Raw genomic sequence first — 25,377 nt, forward strand, 5'->3', positions numbered from 1 at the left:
TATTATAATGGATTTAAAATATGGTAAAATATGGTAATAAAATATGGTAACTCCAAGTTAATATGAAGAGTAAGTCAGATGGGCAAAATAGGTGAAGGGGAGTCAGAGGTACAAAGTAACATTATATTCTTATGTCTTAGGATATAATGGTATACCATTATACCTAAGTCATAAGAATATAATGTACAGCATTATGGTCAATAATATGTTGGTACTAGTGGTAAAGAATCCATCTGCCAAAGCAGGAGATGCAAAAGATTCAGGTGCAACCCCTGAGTTGAAAGATCCCCTGGAAAAGGAAATAGCACCCCACTCTAATATTCTGGCCTGGAAAAGTCCATGGGCAGAGGAGCCTGGGGCTACATACAGTCCATGAGGTCACAAAGAATCAGACACTACTGAGTGATTGAGCAGACACACATAGTCAATATATTGTAAATACAGTTAATAATATTGTAGTAACTTTTTATGTACATAATATATAGAAATATCAAATTAGTATGTTATATACTTGAAACTAATACAATGTTGTAAGTCAACTATATTTCAGTAAAAAGAAGAAAGCAAACAATAATATGAAATTCTGCCTTTGTAGAATATTCTTACTGATTTGGAAAATCTTTTAAACTTCATGTTTCTGCCTGCATGTCAGGGAATGTTTAACAGTAGGATTCCTGTGTGCTGTTTCCTGTCTCTCATGAGCCCTCTGTTCCTTATCAGCTCCTGTCAGGAATGAGCGAGTAGCAAGCCGCTCCCAGGACTGAGATCAAAGAGATGGGATGTATGGCAAAACCAACACAATATTGTAATTAGCCTCCAATTAAAATAAATAAATTAATATTTAAAAAAACAGATGGGATGCTTGCATAGGATTTCCTTCATTAGCTTTTCCATATGGTGAAAGCGATTTATGACCCTCTTTTGATATGGATTGTCGTTTGGCTTTATGGCCTCTATTACTCCTTGTTTCCTTGGTAACGTGTAACATCTGGTCTTTTGATCTTTATCTGAAGAAGCTACCTTGTAATACGGTATATATACCCACACAGAGTTCAGTAAAGCACCCTTGTTCCACTAGAGACTTGGGTCCCCATGTCCTTCTTTATCTCTTTATCTCTCTTTCTGGCTGATTCTCTGGAGCATGGAAGCCTACCGTGCTCATTTTCCTGCCCGGGGTTTCAAGACCTCTCAAGACCTCTTGAGAGGGAGCCCTGTGCCTATGTGAGCGATTTTACTGGTTTTCGGCATAACCCAGGGAATATTAGCCTCTTTCCTTCCCTCACTTTCTTATTGTCAACTCCAGACCACCAGGTTCCGGTCCATTAAAGGACCGTAACACCTGCATGAAAATTTTATCCAACTTTGGATTTTAAGTGATTGTAAACTCTCTTTTATTGCTTTTTCCACTGTTTCCCATCTATTCGCCATGAAGTGATGGGACTGGATGCCATGATCTTAGTTTTCTGAATGTTGAGTTCTAAGCCAAATTTTTTTTTGGGGGGGTGGGGCTCTAAAATCACTGCAGATGGTGACTGCCGCCATGAAATTAAAAAATGTTTGCTCCTTGGGAGAAAAGCTATGACCAATCTAGACAGCATATTAAAAAGCAGAGACAAAGGTCCATCTAGTCAAAGCTATGGTTTTTCCAGTAGTCATGGAGTGAGAGTTGAACTATAAAGAAAGCTGAGTGCTGAAGAATTGATGCTTTTGAACTGTGGTGTTGGAGAAGACTCTTGAGAGTCCCTTTAACTGCAAGGAGATCCAACCAGTCAATCCTAAAGATCAGTCCTGAATATACATTGGAAGGACTGATGCTGAAGCTGAAACTCCAATACTTTGGCCACCTGATGTGAAGAACTGACTCACTGGAAAAGACCCTGATGCTGGGGCAGATTGAAGGTGGGAGGAGAAGGGGACGACAGAAGATGAGATGGTTGGATGGCATCACCGACTCAATGGAGTAAGCTCCAGGAGTTGGTAATGCACAGGGAAGCCTTGCATGCTGCAGTCCATGGGGTTGCAAAGAGTCAGATATAACTGAGCAACTGAACTGATATGAAACTCTCTTTTAATAAAATTATATTCCAGTCAGAATCCTCATTTTATGAGATGAACATTATCAATAAGATAGATATAAATTTCCTGGCTCAGAACAAAGATACTGAACCCTACACAAAAAATCCAGTACAATTGTGTCATTCAGAATACCTAAGGTGTCCACTTCCACTAACTTTTCTAGAGGCTTATACATTTCATTTTGCACAGTGATTTTTTTAAATTAAAGTATAGCTGATTTAAATATTAGCTTCAAATATATGGTGATTCAATATTTTAATATATTATACTCCATTTAAAGTTATGAAATATTGGTTATATTACCTGTGCTATGTAATACAACCTTATAGCTTACTTATCTTATACATAGAAGCTGTACCTCTTAATCCCCTATCCCTATCTTGTCCCTCCCCTACTCCCCTCTCCCCACTGGTAATCACTCGTTTGGACTCTATATCTGTGAGTCTTTTTTTGTTGCTATATTCATTTGTTTGTTTCATTTTTAGATTCCATATGTAAGTGATAACACAAAATTATATGTTATTTTTATTTGTCTTTTTGTCTAACTTACTTCATTAAGCATAATACCCTCCAGGTCCACCTATATTGTTACAAATGGCAAAATTTCATTCTTTTTTATGGCTGATTAATATTCCTGTGTGTGTGTGTCACATCTTCTTAATCCAATCATTTACTGATGGACACAAGTTGCTTCCATATCCTGGCTATTGTAAATAATGCTGCTATGAATACTGGGTGCATGTATCTTTTCCAAACAGTGTTTTTGCTTTCTTTGGATATATACTCAGGAGAGGAACTGCTGGATCATACAGTAGTTCTGTTTTTAGTTTTAAGAAACCTTCATATTGTTTTCCATAGATGCTGCACCAATTTACCTTCCTGCCAATGATATATGAGGGTTCTCTTTTCCCCATATCCTTGTCAGTTTTTGTTATTTGTGGTCTTTTTGATGATAGCCTTTCTGACAGGTATAAGGTGATATCTCATTGTGATTTTATTTTGTATTTCTCTGATGACTAGCAATGTTGAGCATCTTTTCATGTGCCTGTTGGCCATCTGTATGTCTTTTTTGGAAGAATTTCTATTCAGGCCTTCTGCCCATTTTTAATCAGGTGTTGTGGTTTTTTACATTGAGTGGTAAGAGCTGTCCTAAAGAAATCCACAGCGTTAATACAACTGCTATGAAAATACCCATGACATTTTTCACAGAACTAGAATAATCTTAAAGTTTATATGGAACTGCAAAAGACTCTGTTTAGCCAAAGACATCTTGAGAAAGAACAACAAAGCTTGAGGTATCATGCTGCCTGACTTCAGACTATACAACAAAGCTACAGCAATAAAAACAGTATACTATTGACACAAAAATAGAAACATAAGTAAATGAAACAGAATAGAGTGCTCAGAAACAAATCCGCACATTCATGGACAATTGATCTATGACAAGGGAGGCAGGAATATACATGAAGAAAAGACATATGATGTTAGGGAAACTGGACAGATACATGTAAAAAAAAAAAGAATTAGAACATTTTCTCACACCAAATATAAACAAGGTGAAAGAAGCAAAAGCAAAAATAAACAAATGGGACATAATTTAAACTTAAAAGTTTTTGCACAGCAAAGGAAACCATCAACAAAATAAAAAGACAACCTAGTGAATGGGAGAAAATATTTGCAAATCATATGACCAATAAAGAGTTTATATCCAAAATACATACACATACAGATTTTTGTTGCTTCTCTGCCACTATCCATTATATAATAGTCATAGTCAAATTGAAACATGAAATATAATTTATGACAGTTTCTGGCTCAGGTTAGCCTCAGTTGAGAGAGAGTTAAAAAATGCATTATAAAGTAAATTATACATTATAATTATTATTTCTTTTAGAATAATGGAAAATTGTAAGTTCTAGGTGTTTTGCAACACTAAATAAATGATGCACAATCAGTTATGATTAATAAATAATTTGTTTTCCTCACAACTTTAATATACTTACAAAGAAATATGATCATTCTCTCTTCAGTATTTAAAACCTTCAGAAGGTATTAAACCTTCATATCCTTCCATCTTTTTTCCCGTTGATTCTCTGATATACCCTGCCCTCCTAATCTTCCTATTTTTACCTCTCTGATTTTGCCTTCTTTGTCCTTTTTTTTTTTTTTTTTTTGCATGGGTGTTTTAGTAGATGACTTTTTCCTTTTCCTGTCCTCTTTATTTATTTATTATTATTTTACTTTACAATACTGTATTGGTTTTGCCATACATTGACATGAATCCGTCACAGGTGTGCATGAGTTCCCAATCCTGAACCCTCCTCCCACCTCACTCCCCATATCATCTCTCTGGGTCATCCCAGTGCACCAGCCCCAAGCATCCTGTATCCTGTATCGAACCTGGGCTGGAGATTTGTTTCTTACATGATAGTATACATGTTTCAATGCCATTCTCCCACATCATCCCACCCTCGCCCTCTCCCACAGAGTCCAAAAGTCTGTTCTTTACATCTGTGTCTCTTTTACTGTCTCACATACAGGGTTATCATTACCATCTTTCTAAATTCCATATATATGTGTTAGTATACTGTATTGGTGTTTTTCTTTCTGGCTTACTTCACTCTGTATAATCGGCTCCAGTTTCATCCACCTCATTAGAACTGATTCAAATGTATTCTTTTTAATGGCTGAGTAATATTCCATTGTGTATATGTACCACAGCTTTCTTATCCATTCATCTGCTGATGGACATCTAGGTTGTTTCCATGTCCTGGCTATTATAAACAGTGCTGCGATGAACATTGGGATACACGTGTCTCTTTCAATTCTGGTTTCCTCAGTGTGTATGCCCAGCAGTGGGATTGCTGGGTTATAAGGCAGTTCGATTTCCAGTTTTTTAAGGAATCTCCACACTGTTCTTCATAATGGCTGTACTAGTTTGCATTCCCACCAACAGAGTAAGAGGGTTCCCTTTTCTCCACACCCTCTCCAGCATTTATTGCTTATAGACTTTTTGATAGCAGCCATTCTGACTGGCGTAAATGGTACCTCATTGTGGTTTTGATTTGCATTGCTCTGATAATGAGTGATGCTGAGCATCTTTTCATGTGTTTGTTAGCCATCTATATGTCTTCTTTGGAGAAATGTCTGCTTAGTTCTTTGGCCCACTTTTTGATTGGGTCTTTTATTTTTCTGGAATTGAGCTGCAGGAGTTGCTTGTATATTTTTGAGATTAATTCTTTGTCCATTGCTTCATTTGCTATTATTTTCTCCCATTCTGAAGGCTGTCTTTTCACCTTGCTTATAGTTTCCTTTGTTGTGCAGAAGCTTTTAATTTTAATTAGGTCCCATTTGTTTATTTTTGCTTTTATTTCCAGTATTCTGGGAGGTGGGTCATAGAGGATCCTGCTGTGATTTACGTTGGAGAGTGTTTTGCCTATGTTCTCCTCTAGGAGTTTGATAGTTTCTGGTCTTACATTTAGATCTTTAATCCATTTTGAGTTAATTTTTGTGTATGGTGTTAGAAAGTGTTCTAGTTTCATTCTTTTACAAGTGGCTGACCAGTTTTCCCAGCACCGCTTGTTAAAGAGATTGTCTTTTCTCCATTGTATATTCTTGCCTCCCTTGTCAAAGATAAGGTGTCCATAGGTGTGTGGATTTATCTCTGGGCTTTCTATTTTGTTCCATTGATCTATATTTATGTTTTTGTGCCAGTACCATACTGTCTTGATGACTGTGGCTTTGTAGTAGAGCCTGAAGTCAGGCAGGTTGATTCCTCCAGTTCCATTCTTCTTTCTCAAGATTGCTTTGGCTATTCGAGGTTTTTTGTATTTCCATACAAATTGTGAAATTATTTGTTCTAGCTCTGTGAAAAATACCGCTGGTACCTCTTCCTTTTTTTACACCTTGTATCTATATTAGATTATGTTCAGCTGAAAGTAATGAAGATTTTGGCTTCCACGCACAAGGGTTTATTCTTTCCAGTAAAAGAAAATCTAGTTTACAGAATGTCCAGAGTAGGTATATAACAGGCTTATCATTTCAACAGAACCACAGGTGCTTCTACTACTTGGCCCACTGCATGTGACTTCCTCAAGGCCACCCCATGCCAACATGACAGCTAGAGTCAGCCACTGCCTCTGCATTCCAAGCATCAGGAAGGAAAAAGAGGGCATGCTCTGTCCTAGAAGTTCTATAAACACTCCTGACAACACATAATTCAAAAAAAGAACTTGATTATGTGGTCAACAGCTCTATGGTGAGCTGAGAAGTGTGGTCTTTGATTTCAGGAGGTGACCTACTTAGCTAAAAGTTCTAATTGTATATTGTGGAAGATTGGGAAATGGTTATTATCAAAGCTTCTTTTATCTCACCCCGTATTCTACCTTGCTAATCTTAACCAACCCCACAGTTCCATGGATTGACTCTCAAATCTCCAGCCTCATTTTTTCTTCAGATTTCCCTTTCCCATTTACACATTTCTGGTTGGCTTTTCCATCCAGACCTCTCTCTAGATTAGAACCTTAAATTCAATACATCTAGGACCAACTTTGTAATCAACTTGCTAAATCCCCAAACAAGCTTCCACATAGTTCCCTGAAGCTTAAAGCTTACATTCACACAACCAGCTCATATCACAAGAAGCAGTTCTCCAGTCTCTCTTAGTGTTTACTGCCTTAGGGCTGAACAGATTGCTGTGACCTGTATTATGCTTCACATCACAATTTATTTCTGATCTTAATGTGATTCCCATAACCATTTTGTAAAAGAAAAATTTCAGTTTTTCTTTTTTTTTTTTTTTTTGCCATTGCTGTTGTAATTTTTCTGTACTTAGAAAGCCTCCAATATATGTAGGACTAGTCCTGTTACCTAAACACAAGTCCATGTGCCAGATACACAGTGAGGCCGAATAATACCAAAATGTTGGAGTTTGGAACAGAGAAAGGCTTGAGGGCCATGCAACAAGATTGGTTGTTCAAGCTCTAAAAAATCCCAAACTCCTCGAAAAGTTTTCAGCAAAGCCCTTTTCTAGAAAAGGTGACGGAAGGGTGTGGTTAGTTTTTGCAAACTTCTTGGATGTCAAATACTTTGTTCAGGTCAGTAATGGTGGTCTCATAAATCTCACCAAATGAATGTTATTCTCTATTCTGACAAGAAAAGGCTAGATCCTCAGACACAACTTTCACCCTCCAAGGTCCAGGTCCTAGCTAAGAGGAGCAGATCTCATCTGGTGACTTCCTCAGGGCCAGTTGTCATCGCTGAGGAAGCCAGGTGCCCAGGATCCAACTGGCCCTGGGTTCCTCAGGCCACCTAGGTGGCGGGGGCCAGGTCCTGCAGACTGTGACCCAGAGAGGTCGCTGCCCTTAGGTTACACAGGCAGGGATTGGGGAGAGGTTCACCGTCACCTCAAAGCCTGGGCTGGGCCAGCAGGTGGCCTTGGCGAGGGCTCTGGAGCCCTACAGGACACAGCCCCTGGCCTGTTCCCACATCCAGAAGCCTGGTGAGCTGGAGGGCCCCGGGAAGAAGGCTGGGATCTGCCTCTTACCTCTCTCTCTCTGCCTGCCTGGTGACCACCACTCCATTGACTGTTGGCTGACCACTGAACCACTAACAGTCACTCACTGACAGTTGGTTGCTTGGGGGAGGGGCCCACTGTATCAGCAACCAATGGCTGAGCAGGACTACTAACAGTCACTCATTGACAGTTGCTCACTTGGGGGAGGGGCACGTTGTGGCACCAACCAATGGCCGAGCAACCATTAGTGGTCTCCAAGTAATAAATATTGCCTGGTAACGGGGTGTGGGACGACAGCAACAGCGGTGTGCTAAGGGCTGAACAGGGGTTGTGCTCTGTTACTGTCTCTTTATGTGACTTGGCATTATAAAGTAAAATAAACATCAAAATACGAAGGATGCAAAACAAGTAACTGGAAATATGAGTTTATAACCAGTTCTGGGTGTCTACCAATTTGTCCTTTCAATCAAAATTTTTTAATCAAATTGTCTTTAACCAGATCATCTGACGTGTGCACACAGTCTTGATGATGGAAGAAGGGTACAATAGGAGTGTTATTTGCAAAGTTCAGTAATGCAAATGAAGCTGTCCAGAGAGCTTCCGCTCAGATAAAAATAGAAAGGTGTTTATTTTTTTTAACCAGAATTTTTGTGCAAAAAAGCCAAGAAACAGTAGTTATCTTCTACAGGATATGTAGGGGAGAAGAGAATAATACTTCACATAGGAGGAAAATTAATCTCAATATGCTTGGGGAGAAGGAAGAAGGAAAAAGGGAAAGTGAAGAAATCTGCTTCTGGTTGTCAAAAGTATAGAAACTGATACTATAAACAGAGGTGCTAGTAGGTACCCTACTTTATGCCTGCTAAGGAGACACAGGTTGAGGTGAGGAAAATAATGTACCAGATACTTCATCCACCCTTCTACTGAAACTGCTATCTCTTAAGTCCTTAATGCTGAAGGTTTTTGTCTTTATCCATTCTACCTGGCCACTCCATAACACAGAAATCAGGATAAAGTGATCTCCTTCTCCTGAGGAACACTCCCATTTTATTCTCCTATCTCTGTGGTCAGTCCTCCTCAGTCTCTTTGCTAGTTCTTATTCCTTAACCCATTTATGAGTCTTGCTATTTCCTGGGGTTCATCTTCCACTTGCTTTTCTCTTTTCTTTTTCTGTTGATCTAAGTTATTCATTTGGACAAGGAAATGGCAACCCACTCCTGGATTCTTGCCTGGAAAATCCCATGGACGGAGAAGCCTGGCAGCCCCCAGTCTATGGGTCACAAAGAGTCAGACATGACTGAGTGACTAACACAACAAGTTATTCATATCGATCGTAAAGTGTTACCTTTATGCCTTGATGACTTCCTGATGACTTCCTTGATGACTTACATTCAACCCTGACTTCTTTAACTCTAGATCCATATTTCTGTCTACTAGACATCTCCACCAGAACAACTTACAGATATTAAAAACTCAATATATTGTCTTTCTCTTCAAATTTATGTGGCTCAGACAGTAAAGGCTCAGTCTGCAATGCAGAAGACCTGGGTTCGATCCCTGGGTCAGGAAGCTCCCCTGGAGTAGGAAATGGGGTGGGAAGTAGGAAGATCCCCTGAAGTAGGAAAAGTGGGTTGCCACCCACTCCAGTGGGAGAATCCCCTGGACAGGAGGCTGGCAGGGTTACAGTCCACAGGTCACAAATAGACACGACTAATGACTTTCACACTTGCTTATCTTTCGTCTTGGTTAACGATGCCCCATCCCCCAAGTTGCCCAGCATGGGAAGCTTAGAGTCATCCAAAATCCTTACATCTTTTTCATTTCCATTCCCCATTTCATCGGTCACCAAGATCTGTGGATTCTTATAGCACATACCACACAGATTACCACTGACCTTCTCCATACTCCACCTCTACTTCCTGGTGATCTGAGAACAGAAACTGTCTCTGCTTGATTGTGGATCCTTAGCTTGTACCACTGGACCTGGTACTTGGCACACTGACTGCTCTGTAAAATTCCATGTTGCTGATTTTCCTAGGCACACACACATACACAGTAATCAATTAATACTTGGGTTCTACCAGAAATTCCGAGAGAAGAATATTCTCTTATTTGTTTTTCCCAACAGAAAAACACATCTACATTTGTATAATGGATTATTAATCACACACCTAAATTTTTAGTTTCTATAGAAAAAATAAAGCATATTTGATGCTTTATTTCCCTTCAAAAGGGAGTATGTCAAGAGAATGATATGGTGGAAATGCCAAGAGGTAAAAAATTGTCAAGAAATCCCAATGAAGAGATCTGCCTTAGCCTGCCTCCAAAGCAGGACCTGGGACAAAGACAGATCCAGGTCTCATCACCTACTCATGTGTTGATCTCAGGAATCAGGAGTTAGGGAGAAGGGAGAGTAAGGCAGAAGAAGAAAAGCCAGGAAAGGGGGATTTGTTGGAGTGGTTTCCACTATGAGCACCTAACTGGGACCCCCTAAAGAAGCATGTAAAACACCCATCAAGACTGGTCCAGTGCAGAAGGTCAGGGAATTGATATACTGACTCCTGTCTACCCCTGGAGGAGTGTTATCACCAGGAAAATAAACCTTCCTGTACTTCTGGGATGCTTATATGTGTGGGCCAATGAACTGCTGTGAGTTTGCTGTAAATTCAGGGGCAGAAAAGAAGAGAGGTTTATGGTGGGTGTCTGAGATAGACTGAAAGGTGATAAGAGAAACAGGTTTCCTTGATATGTGAGCAGACTGGGGGGATGTAAGATGAAGACTTGTGTGAGTTTGATGACTATTTCCACTAGAAACATTCATAAATGTTCTGTACTTAAAAATATATTCGAATGAGGGAGGGAGAAGTAAGGGAGGAAGTAGTAAGGAGTGTTTCAGAGACAGGGATAGACACTGTATGCTGGTTCCTCAACACCCAGATCCAGATCTCTACTGACTCTATCTGAGAGGATGCAAAAGCTAGACAGTTTGTTTCCCAGTCTTCCTTGCTAGAATCCCCAAGCGTTACCAAGTGATACCATTCTGGCAACTAGACATTAGAGAAAATCTGTTAACATTAACCCCCTTCTCCCAAACCCTCTCCTACTGTTTTGAATGAACATGAATGTGACGTTCAGAGCTGCACTGTCTACCTTACATGAGGAAGTAATACATGAGGAAAAACGCAGTCCTGATATAGAGGCAAAACAAATCCCTACAGGACTGGCTGTCTTTAAGTTTGAGAGATGGATGAGGCCCCCAGCCTCTGCTTCCCCTAGGTATTTTATTCATGGAAAGGTGACTGACCAGTTTAAGGAAAATGTTCAAGTCTAGCTCCAGGCCAATTGCTATAAGACAGGGCTGCTGGCAACACTTTGCTTTAAACCTAGCCTAAATGTGAACTCCTCACATGCTATCTCTGTGCATCCAAGCTGTCCTCCTCATTTCACTGTTCCCTGAATCTACCTTCTTTCAGGCCTTTCTCCTTTCAGTGGTGTCCTCCCTCAGCAGCTCCCAGTCCCACTTACCTCACTAACCTGTTCTAGCCTGGCCACACTGCTGTTGGTTGGTCCCACCTGCCTTAACCTGTTCTGCCCATACAAGGAAGAGATTACATCAGAGAGGAAGATGGGACTGAAGAGCATGAGAGGGTCCAGTTCCATTTTCCCACCTCAAACTCTGGGCAGAATGAGATCTTTCATTGGCTTCCTGAAACCGGCATTATGTTTATCAGTTGTTACATCCACAGAGAAATAGGAACAACCTTGGGTTGAAAGCTATTCTCAGCTACATTTCTATGTAGAAGAAGCAAAAGTCTATACAAAACAGAGTGTGTGCATGCGTAGTCACTTCACTTGTGTCCAGCTCTTTGCGAGACTATGGACTGCAGCCTCCCAGGCTCTTCTGTCCATGGGATTCTCCAGGCAAGAATACTGGAGTGGGTTGCTATGCCTTCCTCCAGGGGATCTTTCCCACTCAGGGATTGAACCTGTGTTTCCTGCATTACAAAGGGATTCTTTACTGCTGAGCCACCAGGGAAGCCCCTTAAAGCAGAGTATAATAAGTTTACTAGGCTCTTTTTTTCTGAAATCACCTCAACCCTTTTATGTTCCATCTGTAAAAACAAAATTAAGAATTAAGTAATTCTTAATTCTAAGATTAAAATCCTCCCCCTGCCAAATCAACACAGCTATTGTTTCTTCCTCCAGGAGAATATTGCAAGAAACCTCAAGAGCCAATAATTTTTTTGCCTGCTAGTCCTTGAGACACTCTTGAATCAATCCTTCTTTCTCTAGTAAAGACTTATCTTCTTGCCATTGTCTTTGAGGCACTTATCTCCTAACAAGCTCTTTGAGGGCAGCTGTGGGGCCTTCCGTTTATCATGCATCACTCAAAGGGAACTTAGCACATTATAATCTACACTATAGATGCAAGATAGCTTTAATTTTGTGTCTATGACTTTTCTCCAATCCAAACACCTTCCAAAGTGACTTAGTCCACTTGTTAAATTGCAGTCTTCTTAGATGGGGATGGAAAATTCCTGCTCTTTGGTAGTTCATGGGTCAACATGAAATTTAGTGGTAGGTGGTTTCTGTTTAGTTACTGTAGGTAGACAATTTTTCTTTCTGAAGACATTACCTTTTACAGTAACTGGCACTCCTGGTGTTTTTGGTTGGTAGACTGAATGAGTCATGGAGGCCCTTAGGTTACAATTGAGGCAGGTTTTAAAACCACATGGGAAAAACATTTTACCTGAGGAAATCGAAGTATATAACTACCTATCTGTTCTGGTACTCATTCACATGTAATTGAGCACCTACTGGGTGCTAAGTCACATATGCTAGACACTGGGGTAGAATGATGAATGAATATAAATAAGCTGCCTGTCTAACTTAGACTCTAGCAGTAGCTATGAACAAGTAAATAGGAAATATTACTAGAGTACAGTCACAAAACAATTATGCATAATCAAAGGAAATCTGATAAATTAATATATTTAAAAGATGAGAATGATAAACTCTAAGCAGACCACTGCGCAATAATCAGAAAAGTTCGGGCAAGAGGTTGGGTGTTTTTCCTGATATTCTAATTCAAAATATCAGTAATAATGGCAACAATTCTTCAAATTCTCCAGGGAAGAATGCTGGAATGGGTAATCATTTCCTTCAAGGGGATCCTCCTGACCCAGGAATGGAACCTGGATCCCCTGCATTGGAGGCAGATTCTTTACCATCTGAACCACCTGGGAAGTCCTCATACTTGCAAAGCACAGGGCAAATTCTAAACCATTGTGATATTATTTCATTTAATCCATAAAAATTTTTTTTTGAAAAATATTATAACCCCTTACAGAAGAGGAAACTGTGGTTTAGGGAAGCTAAGTTGTTCTAAAGGAATACATTCTATGTATCAGTGCAAACAGTACATGGTACAATTTTTTATTAGGGACATACTCTGTACTGAGTACTGTTTAATAATTATTAACAATTTTCTAAATTAAACTCATATTTTTAAACACTGTAAATAAGAATTCATCTTATATGAGCAGGTGTGCAATTTACCAAAAATAAAAGCACCTTATGAGAAATGACTTGGGGACTGTGACTAAAAGACCCAGAACTACTTAGAAATTTCAAGTCTCACTTTCTTTTATCTTGGAATTCTTTTTAAGTGTCAATTTAAAAATGTTCCACTCTCTCCTACATGGGAAAAAAGTAAAACCTATCTTTCTATTTTAAGTCTGTAAAAACATGTTGAATGATCCTGTACACTGTAGTCAATATTCTCAGGTAAACAGCCACATCAAGCAGCAGCTCACAGCCCAGTAAAGATTAAATAACTACCTATATGGGAAACCTTGTGTGCGTGAATGCTTAGTTGCTCCGGTTGTGTCAGACTCTTCAAGACCCCCTGGACTGTAGCCCACCAGGCTCTCCTGTCCATGGGATTCTCCAGGCAAGAATACTGGAGTGGGTTGCCATGTCCTCCTCCAGGGGATCTTCCTACCCCAGGGAAAGAACCCGTGTCTCTTATGTCTCCTGCGTTGGCAGGCAGATTCTTTACCACTAGCACCACCTGGGAAGCCCATCCTTCAAATTCACTTTTCCTTCAAAACATGAAGAAATATAAAAATCAATGAATTCTACTGGTCATACCATAGCAGCAAATGTCCAATATTTATATATATACTAGTTATAGTTTGAAAACTTTCCTATTAATGTTTGTCAAGACAAACATTTTAAAACTGGATTTATTTTTTAAAACCAATTATTAGAGTAACATGTTGACAATTGTATAAGTATTTCAATTATTTAAAATGTTTTCAGTCATCCTTGCTAAATCAATGAGAACTTTACAACAGAATTTTGTCTTTCAAAAATACACAGTTACATTATGGAATCAATTGTTACTATGCTTGAGCAGTCACTTGATTTTGAAATAATAGGAGAGACTAGTTTATCTGCAGATTTCTCACAATCTTTCCTGGGAGCTTTTGTTAGTTTGTTTCTTTGCTTTTTCAGACATGGAGTGAGCACAGACCCTGTTTCCCTCCTAAGAAGGATATTAGGATATTTGCCTGGTTTTCTGAAGGGAGACCATGTTCTGATATTTTTCTCTGTGATTTTATTTGTCCTGTCACAAAAGTCACATTATGATGGCAGAGGTGTGTTTATCATGAAGAAAAAGGAGGTTAAGCCTCAAGTCTCCTCACTTAAACAGATCTCCTCCATAGCTTCTGAAGTGTTCCTCTCAATGTGTTAATATGGCCATATGTTTCTATCTTTCCAATTTACCCTCTGTCACATTTCCCCTTAGGGTGAATGCCAGTATAATGGCATAAATATTTGGGGGGATTTAGCTAAGCCATAGAGAAGGCAATAGCAACCCACTCCAGTACTCTTCCTGGAAAATCCCATGGGCAGAGGAGCCTGGTAGGCTGCGGTCCATGGGGTCGCGAAGAGTCAGACATGACTGAGCGACTTCACTTTTACTTTTCACTTTCATGCACTGGAGAAGGAAATGGCAACCCACTCCAGTGTTCTTGCCTGGAGAATCCCAGGGACGGAGGAACTTGGTGGGCTGCTGTCTATGGGGTCACACAGAGTCTGACACAACTGAAGTGACTTAGCAGCAGCAGCAGCTAAGCCATGCTTTCTCAATGTGGGTGATACTGCACTCCACAGAAGCAAAACATCTTATTCTTTTTATGTCTAAAAATTCATATATATATATATTAATAAAAGAGTAAGACATTTTGCCTCTCTCTATAAATATATATTGGCTTCCCAGGTGGTACTAGTGGTAAAAAATCTACTTGCCAATGCAGGAGACATAAGAGACGCAAGTTTGATCTCTTGGTCAAGAAGATCCCCTGGAGGAGGGCATGGCAACCCACTCCAGTATTCTTGCCTGGAAAATCCCATGGATAGAGGAGCCTAGCAGGCAACAGCCCATAGGGTTGCACAGAGTTGGACACAACTGAAGTGACTTAGCATGCATGTGCAAATATATATATTACATAAACATATCAGTTTAGTTGCTCAGTCGTGTCTTACTCTTTGAGACCCCACGGACTGCAGCACGCCAGGCTTCCCTGTCCATCACCAACTCCTGGAGTCTACCCAAATTCATGTCCATTGAGTTGGTGATGCCATCCAACCATCTCATCTTCTGTTGTCCCCTTTTCCACCTGTACTCAATCTTTCCTAGCATCAGGGTCTTTTCAAATGAGTCAGCTCTTCGCATGAGGTGGCCAAAGTATTGGAGCTTCAGCATCAACATCAGTCCTTCCAATGAACACCCAGGACTGATCTCCTTTAGGATGGACTGGTTGGATCTCCTTGCAGTCCAAGGGACTCTCAAGCATCTTCTCCAACACTACAGTCTAAAAGCATCAATTCTTCAGCACTCAGCTTACAGTCCAACTCTCACATCCATACATGACTACTGGAAAAACCATAGCCTTGACTAGATGGACCTTTGTTGGCAGAGTAATGTCTCTGCTTTTTAATATGCTGTATATGTTGGTCATAACTTTCCTTCCAAAGAGCATAAACATATAGATAATATATTTTTGGCATAGTTTTTGGTTTAGCTTCAGTGCCCACTGCTCTAGGTTTAGCAGGTCCAAGGTCAGGGCCCTAGAGAAGCCCAGCCACTTTCTTGAGGAGTCCATACCACAATACCAACCTCATCCCCCTGGGAGGGTCCCCTATAGTGAGATGATTCCCACTCTGAGAGCAAAAGAGGAGAGCAAGGGTTAGGGCAGAGTCCTTTATCTGCCTCCCCTTAAAGTGATTTCACTCCATAAAGCTGGCATGTTCAGTGCTTCAGTGTTTTCACCCCAATGGTGGCACTGGAAGGAGAAGCAAATCAGCTGTGGACAGAGTTGAAATTTGCCATGAGCCTGGTTCATAGAATAAGTGAGGAAACCAGGATTCAAGCTTGGGACTATCTGCTACTTTAAAGGGAAAAGTCATGATTTCAGTTGTTACCCTTATCCTTTTTTTGATTATTTTAAATGAATTTTTAAAAATAAAGGTTGTTTTCCTTTAAGAGTCACCCACACAATCAATCTGAACACTGAGGAGATCTTGGGGGGCCTGGCATGGCATGCTGGTTACAGCAGGAGTTAGGCAATGGGAGGCTCACTGTTATTAAATAAGCCAGAAGGAGCTAGGGCCAAGGCGACATTTCAGAAATTCTCTCCTAGGCAGAGGCTTTGATTCCTAAATGGCCCACAGCTGTGGAAGGGAGTCATCCACAAGGACAAGTCTACATGGGACTTAAACTCTGCCTTAAGAGCGTAGTGAATTCTCTCCTTCAAAGCCATATTCTGGTAAGTCTAAATTTACAACCAAAATTCCACGTTAGAATCCACCCATGAAGGTCAAGCTACAGTAGTCCCAGGGAATAACCAATAAGGATGTTGACTGGGAGGTGGGGACAGAAGGATGTCCTTTCCAAGAAGAAAAAAGTAACCAGAAACCTTGACTGGGAAGAAGATAGGGTTTTACTTAGTGACTTCATCTGTTCTCATTCACAAGTTGCAGTGAAAAAGGAAGAAAATAGTTTCTTCCTCATTTTAGAACACAAAGAACCAAGCAAGAGCAAAAAAAAAAAAAAAAGAAAATGAAAATTCCCCATTTCAGGGAAGTTAAAGCCTATAGCAAAATAAAGGTCAGAGATATGTTGACTCCTAGTATAAGTTTTTCAATTCTGTAATGGTTTTTTGATTCTAAGTATAAAGGTTAAAGGTGAAGAGAAAAAAAAATCTACATGAGCCCAAGAAAAATGGTAAGATTAAATAACATTTGATGACAACTAAGAATTTGTAGGGGTTTCCCAGGTGCTCAGTGGTGAAGAATCTGCCTGCCAATGCAGGAGATGCAGCTTCGATTCCTGGGTCAGGAAGACACCCTGGAGAAGGAAATGGCAACCCGTTCCAGTATTCTTGCCTGGGAAATTTCATGGACAGAGGAGCCTGATGGGCTACAGTCCATAGGGTCGAAAAGAGTCGGACAAAACTTAGCAACTAAATGACTATAAGAATTTGTAAGGTGCCTAATTGTTCCTAAGGGTTTTTTATTTATTTAATCACCTTTTCTGTATTTTTTTTTAAACAATGTGACTTATTGTTATATATAGGTATGTGATTTTGCTTTGCAGTGTTTGTTCACATTTCAACAATATAAGTAGGAGAGGATCTTTTTTTTCCCCATGAATTGCGTCTACAGGAAGTCTCAGTTCAGTTCAGTTGCTCAGTCGTGTCCGACAGCCCTCCCTGTCTATCACGAACTTCCAGAGTTCACTCAAACTCACGTCCATTGAGTCCATGATACCATCCAGCCATCTCATCCTCTGTTGTCCCCTTCTCCTCCTGCCCCCAATCCCTCCCAGCATCAGTGTCTTTCCCAATGAGTCAACTCTTCGCATGAGGTGGCCAAAGTACTGGAGTTTCAGCTTTAGCATCATTCCTTCCAAAGAAATCCCAGGGCTGATCTCCTTCAGAATGGACTGGTTGGATCTCCTTGTAGTCCAAGGGACTCTCAAGAGTCTTCTCCAACACCACAGTTCAAAAGCAGCAATTCTTTGGCACTCAGCCTTCTTCACAGTCCAACTCTCACATCCATATATGACCACAGGAAAAACCATAGCCTTGACTAGACGGACCTTTATTGGCAAAGAAATGTCTCTGCTTTTCAATATGCTATCTAGGTTGGTCACAACTTTCCTTCCAAGGAGTGAGTGTCTTTTAATTTCATGGCTGCAGTCACCATCTGCAGTGATTTTTGAGCTCCTCAAAATAAAGTCTGACACTGTTTCCACTGTTTCCCCATCTATTTCCCATGAAGTGATGGGACCAGATGCCATGATCTTCGTTTTCTGAATGTTGAGCTTTAAGCCAACTTTTTTGCTCTCCTCTTTCACTTTCATCAAGAGGCTTTTTAGCTCCTCTTCACTTTCTGCCATAAGGGTGGTGTCATCTGCATATCTGAGGTTATTGATATTTCTCCCAGCAATCTTGATTCCAGCTTGTGTTTCTTCCAGCCCAGAGTTTCTCATGATGTACACTGCATATAAGTTGAATAAGCAGGGTGACAATATACAGCCTTGACATACTCCTTTTCCTATTTGGAACCAGTCTGTTGTTCCATGTCCAGTTCTAACTGTTGCTTCCTGACCTGCATACAGGTTTCTCAAGAGGCAGGTCAGGTGGTCTGGTATTCCCATCTCTTTCAGAATTTTCCACAGTTTATTGGAAATTCCACACAATCAAAGGCTTTGGCATAGTCAATAAAGCAGAAATAGATGTTTTTCTGGAACTCTCTTGCTTTTTCCATGATCCAGTGGATGTTGGCAATTTGATCTCTAGTTTCTCTGCCTTTTCAAAAACCAGCTTGAACATCAGGAAGTTCACGGTTCACATATTGCTGAAGCCTGGCTTGGAGAATTTTGAGCATTACTTTACTAGCATGTGAGATGAGTGCAATTGTGCAGTAGTTTGAGCATTCTTTGGCATTCCCTTTCTTTGGAACTGGAATGAAAACTGACCTTTTCCGGTCCTGTGGCCACTGCTGAGTTTTCCAAATTTGCTGGCATATTGAGTGCAGCACTTTCACAGCATCATCTTTCAGGATTTGAAATAGCTCAACTGGAATTCCATCACCTCCCCTAGCTTTGATCATAGTGATGCTTTCTAAGGCCACTTGACTTCACATTCCAGGATGTCTGGCTCTAGGTGAGTGATCACATCATCGTGATTATCTTGGTTGTGAAGATCTTTTTTGTACAGTTCTTCTGTGTATTCTTGCCCCCTCTTCTCAATATCTTCTGCTTCTGTTAGGTCTGTACCATTTCTGTCCTTTATCGAGCCCATCTTTGCATGAAATGTTCCCTTGGTATCTCTAATTTTCTTGATGAGATCTCTAGTCTTCCCCATTCTTTTCTTTTCCTCTATTTCTTTGCATTGATGGCTGAGGAAGGCTTTCTTATCTCTTCTTGCTATTCTTTGGAACTCTGCATTCAGATGCTTATATCTTTCCTGTTCTCCTTTGTTTTTTGCTTCTCTTCTTTTCACAGCTATTTGTAAGGCCTCCCCAGACAGCCATTTTGCTTTTTTCCATTTCTTTTCCATGGGGATGGTCTTGATCCCTGTTCTCCTGTACAATGTCACAAACCTCAGTCCATAGTTCATCAGGCACTCTATCTATCAGATCTAGTCCCTTAAATCTATTTCTCACTTCCACTGTATAATCATAAGGGTTTTGATTTAGGTCAAACCTGAATGGTCTAGTGGTTTTCCCTACTTTCTTCAATTTAAGTCTGAATTTGCCAATAAAGAGCTCATGATCTGTGCCACAGTCTAGCTGCATTCAAATTCAGCCACTGCATTATTAAGATACTGGAGCCCTGTCATCACAGTCACCCCCTTTCTCTCCTGCTGAAGAAGTGCAGATTTAAAGGAACTCAGCCACAGGGCAGACGGGGGGAAACCATGAGATGAATGTGCCAGGGAGAGGCACCGGCACCTCTCAAGTCTTCTGGTGCTTCTAGCTCCACGTGCTCTTTCCCCATCCTCTCCTCACCAAGACCTCCTCGCTTATCCTCTCAGTGATGCTCCTATGGGCATTCTTGATCCAGTCCTTTCTCTGCTGCACCTGTGCCTTTGCCAAACCCCCTTAGGTTAAAGTTCCCATCCACTTTTTCTACACTTGCTTTCAATCTTAGAATAAAGTCACAGGCTGAACAGATCCACAATAAAACCACACACATGACCCGCTTGGGCCATCACTGCTACTTGACAAGCTTCTCTTTTCTAACAGACAAACCTATAAAGGTCTCAGGACACTTACTCTAAACCTATCTATCAAACCCCAACATCACTGCTGTCACATTCATACTCAATAAACAGCTTCCCATCCTATGTATGTGAACCTAGGCTACCTTCTATACTTCCTTTTCAAATTAAATTTCTTCACTATTTCACACACACACACACACATACACACACACACACACACACACACACTCACTCAAGCTCTTCCTTCTTTCATGTCTCTTTCTCAGCCCCTCTGTAAAGCTGATCCACATTTCACTCCAGGATCATCATACTCTCAAAAAAAAAGATCCTCTCTTGATTCTTTAATCATCCCCTCACTCTGACGTATCTTCTTTCAACAATATGCTCCAGCACCTTCTATTCTTAGAAAAACAACTTATGACACCACCTTTTTACCTTGTGTTAAAGTTATCTGTGCATATGTTTTATGTCCTTTACTAGAATAAACACTCCTTAAGACCAGGAAATAAAATTTAAGCAAATTCTAAGATTGAATCTTACATACAGCATGTGCTCAATGAATGTGCAGTGAATGGATGAATCAATACAGTAAGTCCTCTACATATAAATCTTCAATTTGCAAACTTTCAAAGATGCAAATGTACATGCCAACCCCTGTATGCTAGCTGTTGTACTGTACTACTGTATTTTCAGGGTATTGCACTGTAATATAAAAAATATTTTATCTTTTGTGTTTTATGTATGTGTTTTTGTGTGAAAAGTATTATAAACCTATTACACTACAGTACTAAATAGCTGATTCTGTCAGTTGGATACCTAGGCTAACTAGGATTTGTTTGTAAATCCATTTATTTGTTGGATTTACAAAACAAATTGGACGTAGGAATGTACTCTTGGAATAGAATTTGTTCTTATGTAGGGGAGTTACTGCATTTTCAATCTAATCAAGCCTTTCTTGGGCTTATTTCTGGTCTCTGAAATAGAATCCATGGGAGTACTCTGAATTGCTTCGGTATGACTCATTTCAGGTTTAGAATGCCCAAAGACTGCTCTGGACTCAGTATGTGGGATATTGTCTCAGATAGTTACCTTCTCCAAATAATACAACACCATGGCCCTCTGTCAATCCTTCTACATTTACTGATACTGGAAACAGAAATTAACGGTCTTGACTTATCCCTTCAGTCCTTCTTTAAAATGCAACCATCTCTGGGTGAGGTACTATTACATTCAGTTCAGTTCAGTTGCTCAGTCGTGTCTGACTCTTTGTGACCCCATGAATCGCAGCATGCCAGGCCTCCCTATCCATCACCAGCTCCCGGAGTTTACTCAAACTCAGGTCCATTGAGTTGGTGATGCCATGCAGCCTCTCATCCTCTGTTGTCCCCTTCTTCTTCTGCCCCCAATCCCTGCCAGCATCAGAGTCTTTTCCAATGAGTCAACTCTTCACATGAGATGGCCAAAGTATTGGAGTTTCAGCTTTAGCATCAGTCCTTCCAATGAACACCCAGGACATTAAGGTTGGAGTAAATTAATTTTTTCTGATATTTTCCTTTAGACTAAATGTGATAAGAAGGAGAACAGAAATATCACCTTTTGTCCATTAGGAATAGGGGCAGAAACATATGGTTTGTTGGTAGTAGGGGAGGCAGAATATACATTTAAAAGTACAGCCTGCCATATGCAGGCCCAAAGCCCAGCAAGGCTTCAGTGAGTCTATAGTGTTTCTTCAATAGCTTGGTATGTTGCCCTCCCTATGATGCGGTCTGAAATCCCCAAGGGTAGGTGCTCTCCAAGGACCACACAATAAAAGCAAAGTCATTTTTGTCTCCAGAAGGTCATTATTAAAATATAGTCAGAAGCAGGCTGGAATCTTGCTTTACTCCTGTTTCTGCCACTAATAAACTGAGGGGCAACTTCCATTGTTGTCTATGAGTAGATTGGACTTCATTTTTCTAATCCTGCAAGTACTGGTGGTTCTTTTCAAAACAGGCCTATGGCAGTATAGGATTTGTGGTATTTTCCCTCCTTTCAAAAATTCCAAAATTTCAAATGCTCTATAATCACATGCTTTAATAGCCCTGGGAAAAAGTATCTAAAACAAAACAAGAACTCACTCACTATAAGTTTTAGGAGAGAAAAACATGGAAATATCTTTGGTGTTACAATGCTTTTCTTAAAATGAATTTTGGTGAAAAACAAAAATATTCTTCACAGTATATAGTATCGTAGTTAGACCTAGTATCCACCAATTCTTAATTACCAAAGATTAAGGAAGGTTAAAAAAATTATATAGGAATAGGAAAGCCAGTAAGATCTACTAATATAAAATAAATATGCCCCTCACTATATGAAATTATACTAAATATTAAATTCAAACTAACACACACATGCAGAGGGTATTTCTGATGTTCTTAGACATATATCAGGCTCAATCAGAAGTTTTAAAATTACTGTGTCCCTATGCTTGACTGTAGGATTTCAACTCTCCCTTGCACTCTCCCACAGTTAACTGTGAGCACCGGTACAAAATGTGTACTTCATGTGTGTCTGTCCTGGATCTGCAACACTCACTTTCCCAGAGTGTTCACAGCTCAGAAGGCTTTTGGAAGGAGAATCACTGTAACCCCTTGCGAGAATATCAAGGCCCAGGCCAAGGGTGCTTCTCTAGTGCTCCATAGGCTGACAGTCCTCAAGACACTGCAGCTATGCTGGGTTTCATGAGCGGAGCAGTTCTAACTTGGGGTGCTTTGCTCAAGTTATCCAAAACACAGCTCTTCTTCTGCTGTCTTTTCCCTCTTTCTCAGTCTAAAGGGTAGCAGAGGGCAGGCGCCACCTCCTTTCCATTATCCAGGCTCAAATCCAGTTCTAGGAGCCAGACAGATAACAGATACTATACCGTCATTCCATTTGCCCCAATTTTGGTCTTCTACTATGGTTCAGACCCTGAAAAACTTCTCCCTCCTTCCTCTGCTTTTCTATGGATGAACCAACTAGTATCGGGAATGGAGAGGGGTGGGATACAAGGAGCAGACATATTCTGTCACCAGTGCACAAGCCCTGGGTCAGTCAGTCAAATGCCCTGTTATAATTCAAACATCAAAAGACACTAGCCTGTCCTTAAGTCAGTAAAGCTGTCATGGGCCACCATAGGATCCTAGTTTTGAAACCAAGATTTCTGTACCATTTCCCAAAGGTTAAGACTGAAATCGAGTTGTTTTCAACTGATTTTTCTTCTAAATCCCCGAATCTACTGGACTTTTTCCCACCTGGCTTTTAAGTGAGATGAACATGTTTTTCCCTACCATCCCCAGCTGTACCACATCTGCCAAGTTCTCAAAGGATCAGGGAGAATAGAAAGGGGGAACCGAGTGGGTAAGAAGCAGATAAAAGGAACGCAGCGAAGCAAGGGGAGGCAGTGCAAGTGTGAAAAAAGAAAGAGAAAGTGAGGAAAGTCTGTAAGACTAACTTAATTTCATTGTAGAGAGGAAATACTGCTAGAATTGCTGATTCAAGCACTGTACGACTACTTTAAAACTTGGTGTCTTGTTCCAAAGACAGAACTCTAAGCCAGCCAGTTTTTCCCTCTTTTGTCCCTCGTTGCCACAGACATGACACACAGGAAAGCAAATAGCTTTGTTTGTTTCCTCCCAAATCATTCAGCAATGAGACAACAACAAGATTCTTCCATTGAGTGGGTCTCTTGAAGTACAGCCCTGAATCTAGGAATTGAAACTGAAAATATTCACTAGCACTCAGAACTCCTTTCCAGTTAGTGGTTCTCTCCGGGTTTCTCCCCGTGGGCTCCTCACCTTTCTTTGAAGGCAACCAAGTGCACTGATGCAAAACTGGGCTTTGAGACCATTTATGTTAATGCCTGGTTGTCGTTCAAGGAGAGGTTTATTGAGCATTATTTTATGAGACAAAGTTGCTAAGCTGTAGTAAACACCCACAGAGCTCTGAGACCAAGGATGAATCAGAAAGTTATAAATAGTTATAAAACCTGATCGTTTCCTTTTCTGTGTCATCTACACGAGGGGTGAGTAGGTTAACACATTTCAGAGTTAAAAACAGGACAGGATATGGAGCCCTTGAGAATGCCTTCCTATAGAGAAGTCAGTGTTAGCCTCCAGACCTCAGTGTTGTCAGCCCTGACACAGGTTATCATGATGTGAATTAGCAAGTGACAGGAGAGTGTTTTCCAGCTAAGAGAGGCGGTACTGTTGTGAGGTCAGGAAACACTTGAGAATTACAGCCAGAATCAGACACTTAAGAATCAGATTCCTCTCCACTTCGTGACTGATTGACTGACTGATGAAGTGGCGAGGAATTCCTGGAGATAGTGCTACATAAGTAATTGCCTTTTCTGAAGTGTATTAATACTCCTGTAGCTGGTACTATTATGTAAATTAATGAAATAAAAAAATTACACATCTGGTTGAAAGTATGGTGTGTTCTAACATTTTGCTAAGACGTGAGGTCTTTAGGGTACCATTTCCTCCTGAGGTTAGTGCACGGAGTGACCAGCACAATGCCAGGCACAAAGGGGCTAACTGCATGTATGCCAAGGCAGTATGCACATATTTCCAGGGGGTGGCATCATCAACTGCCTATTTCTTAGTTCTGTCTGTACAAATTCAGGTGTGAAAGGTAAACCTCTCATTTCTTTCCCAGAGTGAGGAGACTTCACTGAGAACTTTATCTGGTTTCTGGAACCTAACAGACCTAATAAACACTAGTTTCTTTCTGGAAGCCAGACATAGTGCTTGAAATACAAAAGCTTGCTCTTAATCCAGCGATTTATCCTGAGGGTCATGATCTGCTGCATTAATATGAGACACATGGCAAAACTGGTTTGAGATTTCTTCCTTTGATGGGATCAAATATGTTTGTGAACTCTGAATTAATATTTCCCTTGACCATATGGGCTTCAGACAGTAATCATGCCCCATAATTCTCTATAAAATATCACTCTGGTTCAACGAAGGCTTATTCTTTTTCTTTATTGATTCAGCCCCAAGTCTGCAGTTATTCAGTCATGAGGTAAAACGAGGTCTGTATGTCATTACCTTCAGCTTATTTCTCCATCACTGCCTTGGCTATGGCTTGCTTGAGTATTCCCTGGGTATTTTCCCTTCTTTGTCAGGGTTTTTAATGGCACAGAATATATCTTGTGTTCAAATCCAGTCTGCTTTGTTCAGGGAACTTTTCATTTTTCTGTTATAACAAATCTCCATTAGTTTATCAGATAATGTCCATTATGTGATTCTTCCCCCTACCATACTCTAAAGACAGGAAACCACAAATTATCACATTACCTCATTGTGCACAATAATTCTGAGCTCTGACTCACTTAGAAGGTGTCATAGAATCACAGAATCTAAATCTTGAAGGGAATAGAGAGGTCATCTCACTGACTTATCTTGGTAATCACCTAGGTTGTTTTCTGTTTTTTTTTTTTTTTTAATACAGGATTTACTTCCT

Source organism: Ovis canadensis, chromosome 17, assembly GCF_042477335.2.
Source record: "Ovis canadensis isolate MfBH-ARS-UI-01 breed Bighorn chromosome 17, ARS-UI_OviCan_v2, whole genome shotgun sequence".
NCBI classification, from domain to species: domain Eukaryota; kingdom Metazoa; phylum Chordata; class Mammalia; order Artiodactyla; family Bovidae; genus Ovis; species Ovis canadensis.